The 6000-nt window shown below is 36.5% G+C and overlaps 1 long non-coding RNA gene across 1 annotated transcript; it reads right to left on the minus strand.

Annotated features, from left to right (window-relative positions):
- Positions 1–2148: 2148 nt before the first annotated feature.
- LOC108090694 lies at positions 2149–2849 on the minus strand. The gene is made up of 2 exons (XR_001771362.1): positions 2459–2849; positions 2149–2312 (listed from the first exon to the last, which is right to left on the minus strand). It is a non-coding gene; the product is annotated as an uncharacterized LOC108090694 (long non-coding RNA).
- Positions 2850–6000: the final 3151 nt, after the last annotated feature.

Consider the following 6000-nt stretch of genomic DNA (forward strand, 5'->3'; position numbering starts at 1 on the left):
CACAAAAAAAAATATTTGTATTCAAATATTATAATTTTATAGTTCCAACTAGGATGATGACTTTTATTTATTTAGTAGATGGATTTTGAAATGCTCTTGAGTTGGCAGAGATGTATCTCTTAATTTTGTAGCTTTAAATATATTCAATTCCCTCTAGCGAACCACAAAAAACAATTATAAAATTGTTGGGCAGCCGTTGGCTGGCTGACATGACCTGACCCCCAGTTTTCCGACCAAACATAACGCGCACATGTAAATGGAAAATTTTTCACAGACAGCTGGGTGCGTGTAAAAATTTCACTTTTGATTTATGCGCGCGGCGTGGAAAGGTGTTGCCAAAAAAAAAATAAAACAAGAGCTGTAAAATTTTTGAGAACCTGAAGCAGCTAGCGCCATAACAAAATTGGTGGAGGTTGGGGGTGCATAGAAGAGGATATTGCAACATATTTGCATAGACAGCCATTAGGACAACGACGACCATTGAGCCACTCAACCATTCAGGCCATGAATGACTATTACACCGAATAGATTATGTTTTGCTATGCACATTGCTCCACTGCCATAAAATTTTATCTGCCAAGTTAATTAAGCTGGCTGTTAGCCGGCTAGGAAGCTGGGAACTATCCTGGAATACCGCTCTCCTGTTCATTTGCAGTTGAAAATTTAATTAGTTATTCCATTTGCGCGCCACACTCGCTTTTCATTGCTGCCATTCAGACAGCTACCTCTCATTTTCCGGTTAACCCAAAGGATTCGCGAAAGGAAAACGAAACCTTTCTGCAATTTTTTTTGTCTGTCCAGTGGACTGTGAATGGGTGAAGGGGCCAAGGAAAGGCCACAGAAGTAGACACGAATATCTGATCAAGAGTTTCCACACCTTGGCTGGGAAATCACCAGAATCGCATCAAAACTCACGCAAAGAAAAACTTTCAGCGGAACATGCAACAGCCAGAGTCTCAAGTTTCAGCTTGCAACTTAAGCACGCGATTCAATTTTTTCTCTAACGCCGGTTATGACTTGTACTTGTTGAGAGCACTGAACAAAAAACGAAAAGAAAAAAAAAAACAGCTTAAAAATGTGTAATGATTTTTTGGGCATGCTCAACATACTTGCAATAATTTGCATGCGACTCTCGAGCGGCATGCAATGGATACTTGTCACGCAAGGCCCCATAATGGATTAATTACAGGGTAATTCAATCCCAGACAGGGCACATACAATTCTACATTACAAAAAAATTATGAAATAAATAAAAAATCTTATTTGTAAGCTATGGAATGCAATATCTTTTCTTATAACGATGAAAGGCTTTATTTAATAGATTTTTTTGAGCTAATCTTTTTCTCATGCCTCTAATCATTTATTTTATAGTTCATAAATAATTTGCGGTCCTAAAAGTCAGTTCACCTGCTTCCAGTAAAACAATTAGCCACATCTATTGGTTGACTTCCTATTGACCAAAGATGGGAACCAATGGCGTTACATGCTTATTCACTTTAAGAGCTTGTTTGACCATCATGAATAGCAAACATAAAAACCCAAGGAGGTCCAAGCACTTGAGAATGGAAATAGGCCTGGGAACATTAAATTAAATTTTTAAATGCTCTTGTAACCCTCATTCGTCGGCCGTTTGCATTCCCAGAGTTGGAAAAAAAAACCAAAATAAATAAAAGAAAAGTAATTTGTATGCTGGCGACAGGTGATTCAGATTTTTGGCTGGCGATTGGGAACTTGCCCTCGTTTCTATCGATTGCATATTTTATGCTCTTATAACGACTCATTAATTCTATTGGAATGGAGTCGTAAACAAGGCATCAAAACTGACCCGTTATTACACGAAATGGAAGAAATAAAGAAAATAAATAAAGCGGTGCCATAAAATCTTGTTTGTTGACGTATTTAAATGGCGTAAAAATTGAATAATAAAATGACCCAAAATGGCCAATAATCTATAAATACCACTTTTCAATGGGAACTTCAACCGGTTTACGAGTTCTTGTGTGAGAATTTATATTCTAATTAGCTGCACAGATTAATGAGATTGGCAAAAATTTACCCAGGCAATACGAAAATATTGTTTGTATATTTAATATTTATAAAAATCACTTTTTATAGTAGAGTACTTTTCGTAAAAGTGTATACGTTTGTGTAAAAAATATTCTGTACATTTTCAATCACATTAACATACAAATTTATAAAACAAATAAGCGAAGAACAAAAGTGCCAACCGCAATTAATTAAATCTGCAGATCAACTCAATGCTGCAGGAAGAGCCACGAAACCAATGGAAAATCGATGAACCAGGACCATATCTGAAAAAGTGGTGGAGTTAATTTTATCATAAGAATTCAATACATTTAATTATAGTTGACATAACATTGTGTAAAGAATTTTAAGAAACCTTATACTTAAATAATTAAGAAAATTATATTTAACTTTTAAAGAGTATTAAATGTACCTGCCGACCTGTATGGTAACAATATCCAGTTTCACAAGCTTTAATAAATTAGTAGCAACTGATAATTGACACAGTTTGTGGTCGTAAATGATGAACAAAATCATTGCATCTGCATATACGTTAACCTGCGTTTTTAATAATTCATCATTCATTCATTGCGGTTTGACCACAAGTTAATTGAACCGATTCGTTACGAACATCAACACGACCAGTAAAAGGGTTACATTATATTTACGTTCTCGTATGAGAAAATAACCAAGTTTTAGGGAAAAGTAATTTCAACGAAATGGTGAAGGAGTAACACGAATTTGTAGGCCAGAATAATTAAAGCAATTAAGTGAAGATTAAAGAAAACAAAATAAATTTCCATTTTTATGGAAGCAACTTTATCAAATTGACTTAAATCTCACAAACTGTACTGACAATATATGCAAAGCCTTGTTGATTTAATAATTTTGTGTACTAATTTGAAATTGGTAATGATTGCTTTTGGAAAATTGCTTATTCTCTGGTAATTTGCTTATTCTCTGGTATTTTGATTATCCTGCTTCCAAATCTCCCGAGGCGTTGATCCTTTTGAAATTCATTTGCATGTCCAACAACTAATTGAAATAATCATGCGAAAATTTGTCTAATTTGTGGTCTTGTTCCCCACATAATTCACTGTACAGGCCGGCCTCTGCGCTGACGTTCTGTCCTCCGGTGTCTGGTGCCTGACATTTGGGTACAAATAAGGCAGTCAAGCGGCCATTTGCTGGTTCCATGCGCATTTTCTTCATCAATGATTAATTGTTTTGACAATGTTGCAGCTATGTACCTCTATGTGCCCCCACTTCCCCCCTCCGTCTGGCCTTGGATGTGGTGAAATATTCCGCGTGGCGAACGCAAACCTCTGCCTCTGGTCCATGTCACATTTGTGGCCTGGCACTGACGAATGTTCCAAAATTGATGTATGATTTTGGCAGCGATGCCAAAAACCTGATGGGGGCAGTAGTCTGTCTCCATTTCCTCGGGCTCCCCACACTTTCAGACTGCTGTGTGTGGAAGATTTAGTGCGGAGCTTTGGGCTTATGTGGAACATTTTTGGCAAGAAATGATATATCTCGCAGTAAGGCCAAAGCTGATTGCGGAGCGAAGTTCATGGTAGTTATAGGGGCAAAAGTTCCTGATTTAATGGAATAAATTGCATTAAATTCAATACACCGTTTAAAACAATAAATATTTTTAAATATGATCACAGCAAATTGTAGTTTCAATAAGCTGGCTTTGAAAACTAACCCCTTATTTCACTCAGCTTTCTCGTTTTCCCCATTTATTATGAAAAATGTCACTGACAGGTAGTTCGATTTCCTTTGGCTCAGATTCACACTTTTCCATCCGGTTTCGGTTTAAACAAATCAGGTTTGCTTGTCTAACCCACTTAGAACAATTTCCTAGCTGCTGTTTTCACACCTTCCGTTCCCTTTGGCAACAGCTAAACAAATTAAACTTAAAAATAAATAAAGTAGAGCAGTATACAGAGGATGAGCCCAGGGTGCCAAACAGTTTAGCCTTAGTTGTTCGTAAAACTTTCACTTGACCCTTGTCAAGCGATTGGAATGGGAGGTTGGCCCAAAAGGTGCGGGGTCAAAGAAAGTCGAGTGTTGTAATCAACAGAAAATTGGCACCAGTCAACGGAACTCCTTCCAGAATTCATCCTTCCGCCCCCTTAGTTTTAGTCCTGGTATTTGTATCTGTGTCAGTGTCAGCATCGTTTACGCTTAACTTACTGCAGGATCTCCCTTTTTTTGGGGGTGGTTCCCTTGACCAACTTACCCATTGCGAGGGTTGTTCTATTTGGCTCTGTTATGTTGTCGTTGATAAGTCGGCAGGTTCAATAAATCGTCGACTTAACAAAAAATACATACTTAGTTAGTGGATAGTTGAAGTCCCTGGGAGCTATTATCGTTCTAATGAAATCCAAACATGTGACCCCATGTAAGCTTTCGCCATTTACTTTATCATTTACCAACATAAATTAGGAACTAAACGGTTGAACTAAACTGAGAGTGGCGCGTGCTTTGCATTTCATTAAATTTCAACTACGCTATAAGAAAAAAATAAACTTTAATATAAATAAATACAACAGTTGTCATTTATGAATGATTTAATGAAAATTACTTAACTTGCCCTTGAATTTCCATCTATTGATACATTATAGAGATATAAGTTAATTGGATGAATAAAATTTGACATTTGGCTATTTGAAATGCATTTCAAATTCATATTTATTAAATATGATTCTTAATTATTTCGACAGAAAATAAACTGGTAGTGCTCAGTTTTATTTTTCTGTGCATAAATAGGTAATTTTGCTGCAAATGCTAATTAAGTGGAATGCAGAGGTGGCGCCACATGCCAAATATTTGTAGCAGCTGACACCAGTTGGAGGTCAGGAGTACGTGCTGGTTAATTAAGCGGCAATCCGAATGCATTACATGTCCTTCCACTCAGGTGCAATGGCTTTTATTAGAGAGAGAAAGGCAAAAGGTTAAACAATTCACTCAAGCTGGAACAGTTTACGTGACAATAAGACAAGTCTTAACCTTAAAGCCTTTAGCAAATCGGCAAAAAATGACTCCCTGGGGTCGCCTGTCCAACTAACACAATTTTTCACACCTCTTCCCAAATCTTTTTGTAGCATTGCTTATATATCCGCACCACTGACCGGGTCACCATTGGTAAAAAAAAACTAAAATGGCAAAAAATGTAGACATTTTCTTTAGCGCAAGTCATGCATTCCATTTCCTATTTACATTTATCTAACTCTCGCCAAAAAAAGAGGAGCAAAGGAAACGAATTTAATGGAAAACGATGATGCGCCAGGGTTGTTGGCCCCGTCGCTGTGGCGCCTGGCAACCCTGGTCGGCGCCACACAAAATTCCACTCCGCATTGCGTTCAGTCCGTTTTTATTGCATGTGATTGCTTAATTTATTTGTATATATTTAAACAATTTTTTCATATCTTTTACAGGGTAACAAAGGGTATTTTGGGATTAAAACTGAATTAAAATATATTATAATTTGCAAATAACTATTTTAGTAATTGGTTTCCTTTCTGTATTTAAAATGTGTGTAAATTAAAAAGAAAGTTAGAGATCTAATATTACCACTAAAGATCTTTAAAGCCTTATTAAAGGTTGGTATATATATTTTGTTCAGAGAAAATTGTTTTATTTGGTTTTCGGGGGTATCTAAAGCATCGTTTTTATAAATTGTGGCCTGTCCTTCTCGGTTTTATTCAACTTTGTTCCTTTTTGGCGCTGACCAAATGGTGCCAACTAGACGCGATGCGCCAGAAATGGTTAAACGTTTGCCAAATGCAATGTAAATTGGTGGCATTTGCTAGATAAAACTAAGAATGCGTGATTTGTTTCATATCAAAAAGTTAACAGAGCGAAAAAGTTGGAAGAGAATAAGAAAATCTGCGATGTATTAAAAATATAGTTCCAAAGAAATGTTGGAATTTCAATGAAACCATTCACAACAATTTCATTTTTAAA

The sequence above is a fragment of the Drosophila ficusphila genome, unplaced genomic scaffold (assembly GCF_018152265.1).
Source record: "Drosophila ficusphila isolate 14025-0441.05 unplaced genomic scaffold, ASM1815226v1 contig_414, whole genome shotgun sequence".
NCBI classification, from domain to species: Eukaryota; Metazoa; Arthropoda; class Insecta; order Diptera; family Drosophilidae; genus Drosophila; species Drosophila ficusphila.